At 38.4% G+C, this 17,762-nt stretch overlaps 1 long non-coding RNA gene across 2 annotated transcripts in view; it reads right to left on the bottom strand.

Moving 5' to 3' along the window:
• Positions 1-957: 957 nt before the first annotated feature.
• LOC137852232 (uncharacterized) overlaps positions 958-17,762 on the bottom strand; it is a 34,501-nt gene continuing 17,696 nt past the window's right edge. The window contains exons 4-5 of one of the 2 annotated variants that reach the window (XR_011093741.1): positions 10,157-10,255; positions 958-2,450 (exon numbers count right to left, since the gene is read on the bottom strand). This is a non-coding gene — a long non-coding RNA (uncharacterized lncRNA). Of the gene's footprint in view, positions 2,451-10,156; positions 10,256-17,326; positions 17,549-17,762 lie in introns of those variants that run through there. The other variant, XR_011093742.1, reaches the window with a different exon arrangement.

Genomic DNA, 17,762 nt, shown 5'->3' with positions numbered 1-17,762 from the left:
ATATTACTTGCTGAAATAATTTGCAGAGGATGTTTAGTTGAAGCATATAACAAGGTACTTTGTTTTGTGGCTCACCTTTCATACTGTGTCAGCTTTAAATGGAAACATAGCATGGTAGGTACTTAAGGCATGTGGAAAGTGAAATTTTCTTTCTAACACCGATGTTTAAACTTCAGCTGAGACACTGAGTTCAGTTGCAAGCTAGTGGCAGCTTGCCTGAGCAGTAGTATTGCACAGTGGCAGGGATCCTACCTTGGACAAACATGTATTTGAACCTATTTGAAATTACTTTACTAGCAAAAGCACAAGTAGATCCCTTCCTGATGCCTGTTACTGATTGCAGTAACTAAGGAAGAACGAATGTTGCCCTTGCTCATAATTTCAGTACCAGATTATTTTAACCTTGGGTAATCACTTGTATAGCCCAGCTAATCCTTAGACCTGTCTGGGGACTTTGGTCAACAGACTCATTATGGGCAATAAGTGAGAAGGAGAGCTTTGAGTATTTAGTTCTGTGGTTGTTTAAAGGGGGTAGAAAATGGTTTAATTCTCAACTGAGCAAAGGTGAATTGGAGTCTGCTCCAGCAGGCTCCACGTCAACATAAAATTTTGTCATGCCATCTTCTCCTGTATCCTCTAATAGAATTGGGAGCTAGATGACACGTCGAGTACTTCATGACAGGTGCTTCTTAGGTTGCAAGGCCATGTCATTTTGTCTATTAATGTGCAATGAGTATACTATAATCCTTATGTGTCTTGATCAGGAACTGGTACACAAAACAGGGTTTGTAAGAATGGAATTGGTTTCTATGTAAAATGAACACATTCCAAAATGGAAGTGGAGAAGTGCGAGTGGAAAAGGAAAAAAATGTTCAAGTGTCACTGTTCTCCATCTCAGTCAACGTTTTTCTTCTTGGAAAGTTCAGCGGATGATTGTTTGTGCTTAGTAACTCGGTAGGATGTATAAATTTGCCTAATGCCAGCTACTGGGCTTAGTTCTTCTGTTGTACTTTACGAGTACACCACACGTGCAAAAGATAAATCTGTTACATTCATGTCAGTTGTTAATAAAGGTGTATTCCAGTACCCCTTGTATATGTACCATCTGCATCCAAATGTTTCTTCTGTCTGCTTTTGCTCTTACTATGCTGGAATTGGTTGATAGGATTCTCGAGGATAAAAATTTAATTTTTGTTTTGTGGTGTGCCAGAGTGCACATGTGAATCTGACCAGAAAATTACCATAGGTATCCAGTAATAGGGACAAGTATCTGGTATTAATTTTTGCTTAAGATCAATATATTAATTTTGCTTGTATTTTTCATGCATAGTTAACGATTTACTGATATGATTAATAAGCATAGGTAATTATAATGCAAAACAAAACAACCTCAGCTTTGATGTTAAAAGATTCTCCCATTTTTTAACGGTATGGTTATATGAGAGTATGCAGCATGCAGAAAGGCTTTGAGTAAAAGTTTGAAAGAACATCAGCTCTGTCAGACGCAATTCTGTAGTCATGATGAGTTCTTAAAGAAGCAGAAAAGTTTTAACTTTGACCTTTTTAGTAACATACAGGCTGATTTATAACGTATATATGCATTTTAGTTTAAAAAAAGTGGCTTTTGTATTTAATGTTCAGTTTTATTTTATATTCTCTTTTTTTGAAACAAGTTTATAGTATTAATGCCATAAAAAAGCAGTAGGATATTGTCCTTGATGTATATTAATAATAATATACTTAAATATCTTTTAAGTATATTATTTAAATTCTTTTTTTTTTTTTTTTTTTTAATATATACAAGGGAACCCATTCGTGATGCTCAGACTGTAAATTTACAGAATTAAAACACTGGCATATTCCAGGTTTCAGGCTGCACGAGTGGTTATTATCCTGCCTCCTCATGTATTTATCCTCACTGCTGAACAAGATGAGGCTTCTCTGGAGAAAAAGTTTGTGTGCAATCGTAGTAGCATGATGCATGCACACAAGTAGAGCTCATTTAAAAATTGGCATTTCCTCCATTTTTAGTGCCTATTTTTAAACCACTATGCTTTCAATGAGGGTTTTATTTCCTATAGTTTATAATGGGAGTTGTAGAAAATAGGCAGTTGTGTCCTTCTTACAAGGCATGGTTGGTAGCGTGCCTTCAGCACTGTAGCACAGTTTAGCTGTGTAACGAGTGGCATTTGCAGTAAGGAATGATGAATTTGGATGGGAATGTGGCTGAGGGTGAACGTTGGAGATGTGGAGATGGTTGTGAAGGATCCCAGGTTGTCTCCTGTCCTTCACCTCCTGTGTTTACCTCCACCTCAAGTGCTGGTAGCTCCCAGCTCGCTGTGATGTGGGGTGGCTCTGGGCTGTCTTTTGATGGCAGCACACATCTGCCTCATTGCTGCTGCTCCTTGGTGCTTAGCTGCTGATTTCTTCTCCTGCCAAGCTTTTTGGGGCTGCAGATAAAAGATGATAAAAGATAAGAGATGCAGCACTGTATCTCAGAAAAAATAAAAATCAGAATTTCACAGACAAAGCCAGAGCATTTTTCTTGCCTGTGAACTCTGAGTTGCTACATACTAGTGAGTTAAAGCGTGGGCCACTAGCAAAATGGTTTACAAGAACCAATGTAATTTTAAAAATCAAATAAGGCACATGTTAGCAGATTTTTTATTTTTTATTTTTTAATTGATCCAAAATGTAATTATTTAGACCATATTCTCTTCACATGTTCAAGGGTCCAGCATTATTCCTGCACATAACTTCTGCTTTTTGCTGGACATAAACCTTCATTTTTTTTTCAGCTCTTCAACTAACTGACATTACTGAGCAAGAAAGCACATGTTTTTGGATCTCTGGCTAAAGTTTGGAACTTAGAGAGCGCTGTTACTTTAACCTAATATGGCTAAGAGCAATACTTAGGATGCTTTGCTCAAGTTTAGAAATAACATGATCTTTGGAACTCCAACAGAGCTTCTTTTGATATTTTTTTCAGAGAGAGCTGGTGATTAAAATGTATTCCTTTTGTAAATAAATAATACAATACATTTTCTATTTCTCTGTTTTCTATTTGACTTAGAAGTTGAGCTTTGACTAAACAATTGACTAACCTGTTTATATTATTTGTTTGCCTTCCTGCCAAACTTCATCTCCACCGGATTAGGTTGCTCTCAGAGGCTGACCTTGCCTTAAGGTAGGAGTGATGACAAAATTGTTTGTCCTGATTACCCACAGTATTGCTCCTGCAAACCCTACCTACAGTCTTTTCATTCCTTTTAATTTCATTTTCTATTGATTGATGATTTTTTACCCTTTTATATTTGATCCCAGAAACTAGTTATGCTGTACAATAAAGCCTAATTAGGTAAGACATGTGAGTGAGTTTAGGAGTTGACAGCTGTTTTGCTGCTTGTGTATAATTGGAGGGAAAGGTGGTTCCTGAAATGAAGCAGTTGTGAAAGGACTTGTTTTGCTCTGAAAGGTGGTTATGTCAGCTTGTGTAGCATTGTGACCACTGATCTGAAAGCTTTAATGCACTTGCATTTATTATCAATGTTAGCTCACGAGTTGTTTCTACTCAGCTGAGGATGGAAACACGCAAGAATAATATTGGTAGATTAAAAATGAAAATAATGTTCTGCTATTAGGAGCCAGGAAGAAATGTTGTTGTCATCGTTTTTAATTTATTTCCCATCATGTCTACTAACCAGGGAAAAAAAATCTTAACTTTATGTAAGGAATATTTGTGCATATGGCTAGCATTCTTCCCAAACTGATAGGTTGAATATGTTTAGAATAAGACCTTTAACTTCAGATTTATACCCACAGAAGGGAACTTTCCCTGGCTAATAGACTATCTTTTATACTGTAGACCATTTAGACCAACAAAGCTGCAGTTTCGTCTGGGACTTACATGAGAAGCAGTGCTGCTGGCAGCTACTGAGAGCATACGCTTTGTAGAGAACTGGAAACATCATCTCTTTTTTTTTTTTTTTTTTTGGTATGCAGCTTATCTTGCCTATCAGGAAGTAAATATTTATGGATGCTTTCTCAATTAGGTAGCTGTCCTTTTGTATAAACTTACAACAATTCATGTGAATATGATTCATAGTAGATTTCCAATTTTCAGCTAGTGGTTCACAGCAGCTGCACCAAAGAGGCCCTGTAACATATGAAATTGCTAGTAAATGGGAGCAAACCACAGGTATTTGATTGAGTATTTGACAGGATTTGTGTAGTTGTTTTTCTCCCCTTGTAGAGGAGCTTGATATAGTTCTCTCCAGAGAGAACTATACATTTCTGAAACATGTTTCAGAATGGGGTACAGGCAAATCTGGGCACTGTTAGCTAAGTGAATTAATATCTTAAAGGGAAATAGTTATTCTGGAAAGCTTCACATTATCACAGAGGGGGCTGTTGGGATAGTCTAGGATATATGTTCTTCCAAACACTTTATTTCCACTGTCTTTTCAACAAAAAACAAAAGAATGTCAAATTTTACAACAAAACTATGCATATAATGATTGGGCAGAATTGCAATAATTCTCTACCAGCTTTATTTTATGTGACAATGTCCCAGGTATTTTCCTGTTGTGTTTTCTTCCAAGAGTCCTTACAATTATAATTTAAATGATAAATAACATGTAGCAGTTATTAACACCTTCTAGTTTTAAAATGGTAAATAACACGTAGTTTTAACACTTTATCTTTGGCAGGCCTGGTGTGTGGTTAGTTAGGTTGAGAAGTTAAGGGGCAATATGATTCCTGAAGTGAGCAGCCCTAGTTTGTCCATACATCAGCTTTCTCTGTCTAACAATAACCACACATTCTGCATTAACCAGTGCCCAAAAGTTCATTCATTGACATGTAGTTTTATGTACAAGTCACAAAAGTCCCTGTAATTTCAAATAAGAGGCTTAGCAGAGATGCATGACCAGACCATAGCAACACCTAACTAATGCAGATTGAACACTGCGTTGAATATTATTTGTATACTCAAACCTGAAGTTACAGGATGTGCCTGAAATACACTTTGGTTGCATGTGAGATCCACCACCAGCCAACTACAGCATGCAGCCGGGCAGCTGGGAATGCTGGATGGCCTCCCATTCCTTGGGGCTGACTTTGCCCAGGTTTTCTCAAACCCACTCTTCATATTCCCCTTTGAAACTCTAATTTCTATGATGTTATTTGGTGGGTAAATATCTGCTTGTAACAGAGAACTTCAGACTTTTTGTTATTGTCTGGAAGCTTATGTGATGTATGGCACTAGATAGACTCAGGTGACAAAAGAGAAATTGCTCCAGGTAGGTTGCATTTGAAAGAAACCAGGACTTTCCAGGGACAGCTAATACAAGAGAAATTCTGGCAGTGGTAATCATTCTGCCAACCAGACCTTTAGCCCGTGAGACCAAGTAAGTAGATGCTCTACTTCAGTCAAGGGATTGAGTTAATCTCTGCTAAGACTTTTTGTGCTTCCTCAAGCCTTGTGCTTTATCGCAGTGCTCCCTGGATTGGGCTGTAGCCAGCCAGCAGCTATATCAAATCTGCAGTCGCTTGATGTTGATAGAGGAGGTAGAAGCAGGTGCTGTTACTGTGCAGAGAAACTCGTGCTCCAGTGTGTCTCATTGATCCTTCCACCGGTGTCTTATATCACCCTTGTCTAGGATGATGTGTGAGGAAAAAGGGTTTATATGCCACAGAAACATCAAATCAGTCCCTCTCAGAATTCCATTAAAATCTCTCAGATAAAAATCTTCAAATCTGCTCCAAGCCTGCTATACTTTTTTTTTTTATTCCCCCCCCCCCCCAGACTCTAAATGTATCACCAGTCCTTTATAGCTAGCCATAGAGGCATTTTACAACCCCAAAAATGCCACAGATGTTTGATCACCTCGAGATCTTCAGTAGAATGAAATCTTTTTTTTTTTTTTTCTTCAACCAATTCAACCCTCGATTCAGATTTATATTCTGTTCAGATATTTGTTTCAATCTATTTACTGCCACCATTATATGTTTAATCCCCTCATAAACTTTTATGTGTTTGTTCTCATTGTATAGGGAGTAAATGTTGGGTACTGTTTCCAGTGACAGTGAATACTATCAAAACTGGAAGAAAGGAGGAGAGAGGAGTATCTTATGGTATGGAATGATACATGGGTGCTTTAAAACAACAAAAAACAAGCAACAAGTTACTGACATGGTCATTTTAACTTTTTCCTTTTCTTTTTTTTTTTTAAAGAGAAGTTGCAATATGAGGCCAGGTCTTATGTCTAGGTCCCTTTTCCATGCAGGCATCTGTAGGGATTGCAGATGAGGAAGAACAATTGTGTGAAAACACAATTTAAGAAAAAGACATAAAATTTTATATATACACCAGAAAGATTAGGAACAGATTTCTGTCCTCTCATTACAAAAAGGCTGGCTCTTGGAAAAAAATCTTTTCAGACTGGAAGCCTTCTCTAGAGAGCTTTTATTCTTTCTAAATATTCCTTATACTGACTGTGCATGCTTACACAATTCCTAAATGCCATGAAGAGAGAATTAGTGCTGTGTGAACAAAAATTAAAGCAAGGTGTCTATCTCTGAGATTCAAGTGTAGCAAGTGAATGTGTAGTGTTTTTGAATGGCTTGACCTGCGGGCTTTACATGCCAATTATAACTTGACTTTAATTTACATGACATAAAAATATTTTTCTAACTTTTTTGCAAAGCATTGCCTTTTCCCACACAAAGATTACATATGAATAGAAATCTTAGTTCTTGGGAGTTGAGTCATACAATCCCAAAATCACAGTTTGGGTTGGAAGGGACTGTAAAGATCACCCAGTCCCAACCCCCTGCCATGGGCAGGGACACCTCCCACCAGCCCAGGTTGCCCAAAGCCCCATCCAGCCTGGCCTTCAGCACCTCCAGGGATGGGGCAGCCACAGCTTCTCTGGGCAGCCTGTGCCAGGGCCTCACCACCCTCTGAGTGAAGAATTTCTTCCTAATATCTAATCTAAACCTACCCTCTTTCAGTTTAAAACTATTGTTCCTTGTCCTATCACTACACCCACTGACAAAATACAAGTCCAAAGTCCAAAACACATTTTAGAAATTTTACATCTGATAAGATTTGATTTATGTGTTGTTTTCAATTTCACAAAATTTATGGTGTAATTCAAGCACACAGCTGGGACTCTATGAAAAGTAAATTTCTAAAGAAGTATTAATTCCACCATTACAGCCTTTTTAAGTAAGTGTTTACAGCTGTGTTAAGGTTAATAAGCAGTAAGGGAATTCTCAACAGGAAATATTACATGAATAGGACATTATAAAAATCTGATGTTTCTTACGTACTTTGTTGTAAATTTTCAGCTTGGATTTGTTAGGGGAAGGAAAGAATTTGGAACAAAGCTTGTTTGGGCTCTTTGCTGCCATAGTGGTGAGGAGCTTGTCCCAGCAAAGCCCCATGCCCAGTTCCCTTCCTGAAGAAGCAACCTTCATGGCTGCTTAGTTTAGATATGCAGAGCCTGTTGAGACAGACTCTTAAAGGAAACCTTTGCAAGATGGAAAGTAATGGCCACGGCTGCGTGGACAGTCAGCATCATTACCTGTGCATCATCTGAAATGCCATTTCATGTCCTTTCTTCCCTCTGTGCTGCCCAGTGGGGTGAAGGATGAAAATTACTTAGCCTTAGTTTTGTGTGTCTGCAAAACCCAGTGCTGTGCAGGCACCCATCCAGCTCAGCAGGGAGGCAGCGCTGCAGGGCCCGCACGGTGCTTGCTGCGTGGAAGGAAGGAGTGGTTTGCTGAAGGAGGTGATTGGGATCCTGAGCCACATGCAGGGCTGCTTTGTGGTCTCTCCCTGAGCACAGGGCGAGCTGGTGAGGTTCGGTGTCAGCACCCAGGGGCACGGGTCTTTTTGGAGAGGGCTTTAACCCCTGGAACTAGATTTCAAGGAGTCCTTATGCAACAGTCTTACAATACCAAGCTGCAATGATTGTATGAGGAATTTGTAGCCCCAGGAGAGCATTGCAGGCGCTATGTTACAGACCTATAAAAATCTCATATATAACTAAATTGCTATTTAATAGGAAACAGTGGTGACTGTAAACAGGAAAGTGGTATAATGGTTATAAATAACTCACTTACCAGCAATTCTTTTGGAGGGAAAAGAGGGAATTAATTACATGACAGCAGCTCAAGTCAGCCCCTAGCTAAAACAAATTAGCTGCTTTGCCAATCTTTGGGACTCAGGGGTCTGAACTGCCCCCACCTACAAACTGCTATGCTAGAGCTGCAGAGCTCAGAAGGTTGGCCTAGAATAGCAAGGTGGTCTACAGCAACACTGCTGTGAAACATTGACACTTGTGTTTTGTTTTGATTTGTTTTCTGAAGGTTTAGAAGGAAGTTGCCTGTTCTTAGATCATGTGCGAGCTTTAAAGGTCAAAATTCAGCTTCTGATGCACATGCCAAACAGAGTTTCTTTGCTCTGGCTACTGGAGAAATATGGCTTTCACCCTCTGTTATTCCAGGCAGGGCTGTCTCTGTCCCACCAGCATGTATTCCTACCACTGTTTCCTGCATCACTTTCAGCCCTGCTCTTACCCACGCAGCCTATTCTTCTGCCAACCTACGGCCATGCTCTGCTCCAGATTCTGCATCCCTCTCCCTTTTACTAAAACTTTTTAGTTTGAAATAACCTCGGTTCACTGCCATGAGCAGCTGCCCAGAGCTGTAACAGAGGCTGTTGTACGGTGGTGCTCTGCTTCTCCTGCATTGCTGGAGTGATCAGAGTAGCAGGCAGCCCAAGGAAGGGTCACCAGCTATCCCCGTGGACCACAGCCTGAGAGCAAATGAGCAAAGCAACCAAATAAGCAGAGTAGTTGATTAGACTGATAATGTGTTGCTATTTCTGCCTATAATCACACAAGTCTGCCAGGCTGTGGTACCTGTTACCTCTTCACCATTGGAAAACCTTATGTTTTGTGATGTCTGTATTATTTTACATTTTTTTAAAGTCATGTTAGCATATTCTTCTGCTTTTGGGACATCTTGTATTCTACATAGCACACTGTAAACCTGTCAACCCGACTGGGAACTGTAAGTTAAAAACCCTGAAAGAGCACAGCTTCTCCCAGAGCTTCACCAGGGAGATGGCCTGTGGCTGTGACAAGCCATTTGCCTGCTCTTACTCAACTTCTGCACATCAGAGGAACAAGTAACAACTTTATCACAGCATTAATGTGCCATGTACTACAGCTAACATGCTTTATAAACAGAAGAAAGTACAATGAGCTACTATGAGTCATGGCAGGTTTGGTACATGCACTTTATTTTTCCTATTTTTCTGTGCTTGTAAATTGCTAATTCATGATAGATGCAATTGAAACATTTGACATTTCTAGTTTTCTATTCTGTTAGGCTCCTTTTGCTGTTTTCCTTTAGGCTGTAACTCTTTTCTGGCAAACTTACTTTGCATTTGATTGTGGGAAGCTAGCTGTGCATGTGACCAGTTATATACCAAAATATAGCATTTACCCTAAAGATTTCAGTAAGAGAGAAAAATGGCATTTACTGGTAAAAATGTAAGTATTTACAGGTTGAACAGAAAACTTACAGAACAGATCCAGCTACTAAGTGTTCTGCTGTAAGCAGTCTTTATAAAAGCCAACAGAAGTATCTTATGTTCAAATACGTAATAATTAAAATCCCTTAATGAGCATAATGTTGCAATGCTCTCATTTGAACAGAATGATATCTCAGATACAATTAGCATCTTTAAAAATAAGTACTTCCATATAGTTATCATGAAAACCACATTTCTTTCAGTGAAGTTCACAGTGTTCAAAAAAAACAGAGATGTGCTACACTTTTATTTGTATGTATTTTGGCCAAGGTAGAACACCATGCCAGCTCTTTTATTAATAATGATTTGGGAAATAAGTTTCCTCCTCTCAGGCTATTTCATATCATTAATTTGTTTTCATTTACTGTATAAAAGATTTCATCTCTATCTCAAACGAAATCAGGGATAGAAACATGTTCCCCAAGCTTTTTGTCCCTGAACACGAATTGTTTATAGTAGTATCTCTTCACTGCTTTTAGAAAACATAAGGAGATTAAAAACCTCAGTATGTTATATTACACTGACAGATGAGATTGAAGCTTTTTTTACCTTGCATAAGTGGATAAACAATTCTGCAGGAAAATAGCATTATCATCGTATGTTATTCTCTCAAGCAGTATGTGCATAAATAATCTTCAAAAGAAATGCCTTTAAAAATAGAAAAGGAGAAGTGAGATTTGCTGAATACCTTTGGGTTTCAGTTCTACCAGTACAGATATATACCGAGATAATGCGATACCTTACTATTTCTACCCCGCAGAAAAATTGGTCCTGTGTAAATAAGTATCACGCATGTGGCCACATATTGCTGTAATGATAATTTGTGATTACTTACCCAGTGTTCAGAACTCCTGGTACTCACAGTGCTGAACCTGTAAATAAGTGAATCAGACACCTGAATAATGGGAATAAGAATAGCAGTTATGCTGTTCGTGATGTTTCTCCTGTTTCATTACTCTTTGCAGCTTCTCACAGGTTTTAGTTGAACAGAAGTCTTGCTCAGGTTTAAAAGTCAGTGTGAGCTAAATGTGCTTTTGGCTAACCTTCAACATTACCTTCCTTTTCATTGCTCCCAGTTAGCATGCCAGAAAAGTTCATCAATCTTGAAAAGAGACACCATCTTAATTTGTTACATATGTCACTACAAACAGATGCTTATGATGGGGGAATTCAGTAACTTCTTAAAGAGATCAACAGATTACATTACAGTTTGAAGGGAGCATTACTAGAAGATTAGAAGCCTCTTTTAATGACTGAGATTAAAAGCACTGAAAATCTAAGCTGTTACATTGCTCGATTTGCAAAGATAGGCATGTGGGTGTGCGCTTTCTAACCTGAATAATGAATAGATGTGGTTATGGCTGGTGTGGAAGGCCAGAACTGGTGCCAGAATTCCTAGACATACCCAGAACACCTATTGTAAACATACCATGAGCACCTACTCCAGTTGTTAGAGAAGAGGATAATCAAAGCTTACCTTTAGAGCACATTGGGGAAAAAAAAAAAAAAAAAAAAAAAGCTGATGTGGTGAACTATTCTTAGGTACAATATTTCAACAAAGAATGGAATATGCATGGAAAATATTTTGAAGTTATTTTCAATTGCATTTTAATTAAATAATTCAATAGACTTTTACTTAACAGTATGCTGTTAGTGCCATATGTATGTTGTGATTCTTAAAAGCCAGGAGTTTGCTAAAAGCTATATGAAAGTGTGTGTCTTCTTGTAAAGTAATGTTTTTAAACTTTTCATATATATAATTAAGACCAAGCAACTGCATTCCTCTAATGATGTATAATTGGATGGATAATGGCTATCATTGTAGCACTGCATGCAAAATAATTACTTTAGTCCTCTAAAACAGCAAGCACTTGGAACAAATCTAACACATTTGCAATATACAGCTGGGCCCTTGGACCCAAGTGGGTGGTATCTGAGTTCAACATTTTAAATATTCAGTTCTACAATCTAAAAAACGTTTTTACCCAGTAACAATGATCACCTAAAATGCTTGTATTTGTCAGAGCTTTAGTTTTGTTACATAACTATGCCCCTAACTTTTGTACACTCTTGGTAGCCTGGAACCAGTTCAGAAAATAACCTGAGGGTTATATACTATCAAAAATAAATAATTTTCAGATAGTTTTCCAGTCTTTCCAGGGATTGCCTTCATCTTTGAATAACCCTGTATCACTTAACTCACTGTTAGACAGAAGAAATACCTTCACTGAATGAATCCAGTCTGACTGTGCCTCAGTGGGAAAAAAAAGAAAGAAAGAAAGAAAAAAAAAAAAGTAGATAATCTCCACAGCTGTGACAGCCCAGATTCTACTCTTGCCTTTTGCAGAACAATCTACGAGTCACCGTACTGTGCTGGTCCAGACTGAGGGGTCAGGAGTGCCTGGCATTTTCTCCCTCCTGTAGTAGCTACAAGCAGTTGCCTGGAGGGAAGACTAAGAACAGGCTCAGCACATGGGATATTCCCTGCTAAATTTTTCCCAACTCATGACTCTTCATTGCAAAGGGAATTACCTGTTGGAGTTGGTCTCTTTAGTTACTCCTTCTCTTGCAAGCATTCCCCAAGTAATGGGGACAAACCCATTCTCCCCTGAGCTCCCTTGCTTCTACAACTTTGGCCACACATGGCATCCATCCTTTGAATGCCTTACACCTTAACCCATGCTCCACACATCCTCTAGAACACTGCCAGGGTAAAGCTGAACAGTTTCTGCACCCAGACCTGGTGGTGCTGACAGAAAGCAGCTTCAGGACTGGGCAAGAAAATGCCTTAAAAAGATGAAGCTGAACCTTCTGAAGATGAATTAAAACTGTCAGTGTCAATAGAGAAACAGGTTTACCTTCAAATCTTTGAGCAATAAATGATGTCTAGCCCCTGTTTTCCTTCAAGAGAAAAATATTTTACCGTGTTGTTTTGCTGCTAGTCTATCCTAGAGACTCCAGTTATCTTTTCTCTCAGATCACAGAATCATAGAATGCTTTGGACTGGAAGGGATCTTAAAGATCACCCAGTTTCCAGACCAGACCAGGTTGCCCAAGGCCTCATCCAACCTGGTCTTGAACACTTCCAGGGATGGGGCATCCACAGCTTCTCTGGGCAACCTGTTCCTGTGCCTCATCACCCTCCAAGTGAAGAATTTCTTCCTAATATCTATTCTAAACCTACCCACTTCTAGTTTAAAACCATTACCCTCAGATGCTCAAACTCAGCATGCCTAACTAAACTCAGAGGAATTGCTTCAGCTTGTGTTTATCTTTGGATGTTGTTGCTCTGTTTGGGAGATGAAGAAAGGCCTGCAAGCTTATTCCCTTCTATATCAGTTGGTCTATAGAAGATCTTCCACTTCCCTCAAACCCTTTCTCGTGCCCTTGGACACTGGTGATGATTAAAAACTATTGCCAAAACAACCAACCAACTAAAAATGGCTATGAAAGGAATGGCATTGTTTAAATGACTGCTCTTCCCTTGTTTCATTTTTAGATTGTATTTAGTGTCAGTAACAAAGACTTAAGCTTTACTAGCACTGAATCCCAAGTGCAGCGGAAGTCAAGGCTACGAGGTTAGGATAATTGGGTAAGTAGGCCAATAAGTAATTATGATAAGAAGGTTACAATAATTAGTAGCAGCAATAAATGGCTAGAGTTATCCTACTTGAGTTCTTCGTTCTACATTTTGTCAGTGATCATTTTCTTAAAACTAGTTGCCAGAAGCTGCAGTAGATTGTTAAACACTCTTACACTCATAGAAGTGGAAATTAAATTATAGCAATGAAGGACAACTGTGATGTTTGATGTGAAAAGGATTATGTAACTGGTGTTAGTAAAGTGGAATATTTTACGTTGAGTGATACTCATTTACTGAGCAATTTCAGTCCAAAACAGAAGTTAATGCAAATAGAAATATAAGAAAGGTTTAACCAGTGACACATTCAAAGCCAAACAGGACCTGCAGCTGATGTGATTAAAGGGTGTCATGTGGTTAACATTTTGGTGCATCTATGATTATTTTTGCACACAGACTATATTCAGCACTAAAGAGGTAAAATTCCAGGTGAAATGTAGAGCTCAGCTTTATTTCAATCTCTTTTCTTCTATGATTACTAGGGTTTATGTCCATTGCACCTAGGCTTTTCATTCTTACTCTTCTTAGTGTTGGAAGTCTGGAGGACTTTAGGCCTAGGCCACTATATGTAAAGCAGACTATACACTTCCAAATAAGGTGCAAGTCAAATCATTCAAGGGCTAATACTTCTTCTGTCTCAAAGTGAAAAATTGTTCTTCAGTAACTGTCCCTGTTGCCTTGTAGAGCATGTGGGTGCAAAGAACCACAGACACATGTGGGTTGAAAGTGAAATGATGAATACTCAAAGAAGATACAGCTTTGCCATGAAGTTGCCCAGATGAAATGCCAAGGGAAATCTTCAGAGAATGCATCACAGCTGCATGTTCTGCTTTCTTGCTACTGCTGCTGTTTTACTCTTCTGTTCACAGTATGCTAGAAATTAAAGTCAGAATCAAAGACTCCCATCTGAAAAACCCACAGGTTAAATAATCAGTCTCATAGCCTGGTCACAGTATGCCAGTTTTTGTTCTTATCTATGATAGTAGAAGTTACCAGGCAAGGATTATCTCTAACATTTTCTTAAAAGAACGGGAAGAAAATGATCAGTGACCATGTTACTACATAAACAATGTCTTTCTGAAAAGTTTATTGTAGAAAACCTCTAACAACAGTTCACCTGCAGTGGGGAGGAAAAGACCACAGGAGAGAGTATGATTATAACTTGTCCCTGAGCATCTTCTGCAGTGCCCACTCCAAGTAATAACAGGAGAAATAACAGGAGAAAGGATGTGCACCACTGTCCTCCATGTCTCCACAGGGGCTGCGTCCAGGCTCTGCTCTGCAAATCTGCTCTGGACACTTCCAAACGTGGCTCAAAGTGGTCAGGCAAAGATCCCCTAAGGAAGTGCACATGTCCTTTAGGAAACATAACAATCAACTTCACAGGCAGATCTACATGTAAAGATGGCAGTTTGCCTGTGATAATTCACCCCTTTTCCTGCTGCATTACTTGGGCTGCAGGGACTCCTCTGATTTTGAACTTCCCCTTTCCAAAACCATTTTGTTACAAAAGGTTACATTCCTACATGTAGTTTCATTAGCCTTCAGTGGCAAGAGAAATTCTGAAGAAGTCCCAGAAAAAAAGAAATAGGAAAACACAATCACTCTCTGTCCTGGAGGAAAATGAAGGGGAAGAGTATCATAGCTGTTGATGGTACTTTTTGGAAGGGAAGATAGCAAGGTATTTTCTTATAACATAAATATAACTGGGCTTTAACCTCACAGTTACGCATATGCTGATTTGATTTAAGTTAAGGATATATAGAACACAGAATGAAACTGTGGGATTCATCCAGTTCTTAGAGGGGTAGTATTTCCAGAAAGAAATTATTCAAACCACTGTTCTTTCTGGATTTCTTATACTTTGCAAGTGTATCTTTCTATTTGAGAACAAAAATGCAAATTTTACAGGGGCGTCAGATCTACCAGAGAAGGTGCATGTCTGATCTGAATGGTGGATGTCTACATGGAAACAGTTTTCCATAGTTACAGTTCAGCCATGGTTAGGGTCCATCAAGACCTACAGGGATGTATAGGTGTATGACTAGACATGACCTCAAATAAATCAGTTTACATGCCTATAAATACCAGGTACAGTACTAATGTATAGGAGATCCTAACACAGATTGTAATAAGCACTGTGTAAACAAGTAACAAAGCCAGTCTGTGCTTCAGAGAGCTTGCACAAATGAAAAACAAGTTGTAGCAGATGAATGAAATAACCCAAATGATTCTTCTGTGTTCTGAAAAGATCAGAATAATGAAATGAATAGTTTAGTCAGAGTACCAGCCTACTGCTTGGGGATACGCTTTGTGGTTGATGTTGTGGCAACCACTCTTTTGAAAACAAAGCCTGTAAGTAATAGGCATCCTAAAACATTTATCCAGTACAAATGCATCTATGCATGCACACTCCATTGCTTAACATAGGTCAAAATACATTGCTGACAGTGATTACAGGTTCAGAAATAACATTAAATTCCTTTAACTTAATAGAACCATAAACATAATAAAATACAAGCTTTAAATGGTCTTTTTTTATTTAGCTGGACCTGGTATTTTTCTGGTTTCATCTTAAAAATTCTTTATTATCTGCTGCTTTGTCATGAATTAAAATGTACCCTGCATGACTATTAAGGAGTGATTCACTTGAATTTTTCATACCCTATGGAGTATAAAGGATTTAGCACTGGAGTATATTTTACCCAGGTAACCATCATCTCTGAGGCTCAGCCAGAGGAGGGTGGATTTCCAGCAGGGGTTGTAAGTTTGCAACTGAAATCTGAATTATTGTGCAAACAAAAGGTTTCTTAGGGCCTGTTTTCTCTGTGCTGTCTTTGCTTCAAAAGTTGAGGTTGGGGCCCTTGGCTTTTGTGCTGAAAGCTTCTCTAATGTTCCCATTTGGAGCTTTCTGAGCTAAAAAATAACAGTTTCTTCTCCCTTTACAATTAAAAAAAAAAAAAAAAAGAAAGAAAAAAAGAAAAAAGACCAGGAATGCTTAATAAAATTACATGTATTAAACGCTGTCATTTCTTTATATAAAAAACAGGAAGCATAATGGTCATCCTATAGAGGCTAGATGAGGTTTCCTAGGTGATTTGAGACTGCCTGGGAGGTAAGGGAGGGTAAGGTATTTAATAAACATAAGTACTGATGCTATTGCTTGGACAAACTCTGTTTCTTACCAGGTGGCTCTGCATATCGCTATGGAAATAAGTTGCTATAGTGGGAGTCTTGTTTACTCTTTGGATGATTCTTCTCTCTGTGACTTGTAATTGCTAAGTGGTGGGATGCTTCACTCTAACACAGGAGAAGCACACAGGGCAAATGAACGAATGACAGTAGGCAGAAAAAATCAGTTTATAATATTTTCATCTTGCAAAAAGCACGTTTAAAGTCAGTATTTCCATGGTTGAATGGAAGCAAAGTAACATGATTTAATATTTTAGATTTCCTAAATTGAGGAAAAAATGGACAGGGTTTTGGTCTTCTTAGCATTATGTAAGAAAACTAATTATAGTATCTTGCTTAGCTTTATGGGAAAACTAACATGGATTCTGATCCTGATAAAAGAAGAAAAGGATCAGATTACTAGAACAGTAACTAAAGATAAACTACATAATGGTAAATAACTTATGCTTATTTTGAAATAAATATTTATGTGTTGCTTCTGGAGGACATTTATTTAAAAACTGCTGGCACAGAATGGGATGAGATGAAGGTAATGTGGCATACTAATTGAAGGATAAGACGACAATGATGACGTAATTGTTAAAGTTACTGTGAATTTTAAACTCAAGCATTCAGAACAGAGAAATGACACCTAGTACTGTAATACTTTCCTAATGTAATGTAACGTCAGTCTTGTTTTAAACTTAAGCCTGACCCTGCTGACTCTGCTAGCACAGTCAATACTTTTAACCATGTTACCAGTACACATTCTGGGGGTTCAAAGTCATTATCATATGGCTTTGAAAAGTTTAGGCTATGTCTGTATGTATTTTAAGTCATTCTTTGGGTGATTCTTCCCACATACACAGATAAGGTTCCTGTATTACAGTGGAGGAAGATATGTTTGAGTATTGTATGGATAGTTATTAGAAAATTAAACCTTGAGGAAAAAAAAAAAAAAAAAAGGAAGTAAAAATTCCTCAGGGAAAGACAGTAAAATGGCTGGTATGTAAGGTAGGAAGCCATTTGTCACTTGGAGAAATCCAAAGCAGGTGACGGAGTGGAGCCAATTAAAGGGTGTCTAGGCAGCTGGACGCATCTGCATCTGCAGGAGAAGGAGTTGACTCCAGCTGTGTGTGGATTGCAAACATAAATACAGACAGTTTGTTGAACAGAAGCAAAACTTTGACATCAACCATATGTGGGAATTCATGCAAATGATAAATTTGATCCCAGGTTTTTGGTGTTTTTTTTTTTTCCCTTTGGACCTGGGAAGTTCTACTCTAAGACAAAGACCATGCTATTTTGCATTCCGCAGAAGTAAACTGGTGCAGTACAGAGGTT

The sequence above is a fragment of the Anas acuta genome, chromosome 2, assembly GCF_963932015.1.
Source record: "Anas acuta chromosome 2, bAnaAcu1.1, whole genome shotgun sequence".
Lineage (NCBI taxonomy): Eukaryota > Metazoa > Chordata > Aves > Anseriformes > Anatidae > Anas > Anas acuta.
Note: the sequence above shows the minus strand (reverse complement) of the source record. Positions and strands in the feature narration are given on the sequence as shown.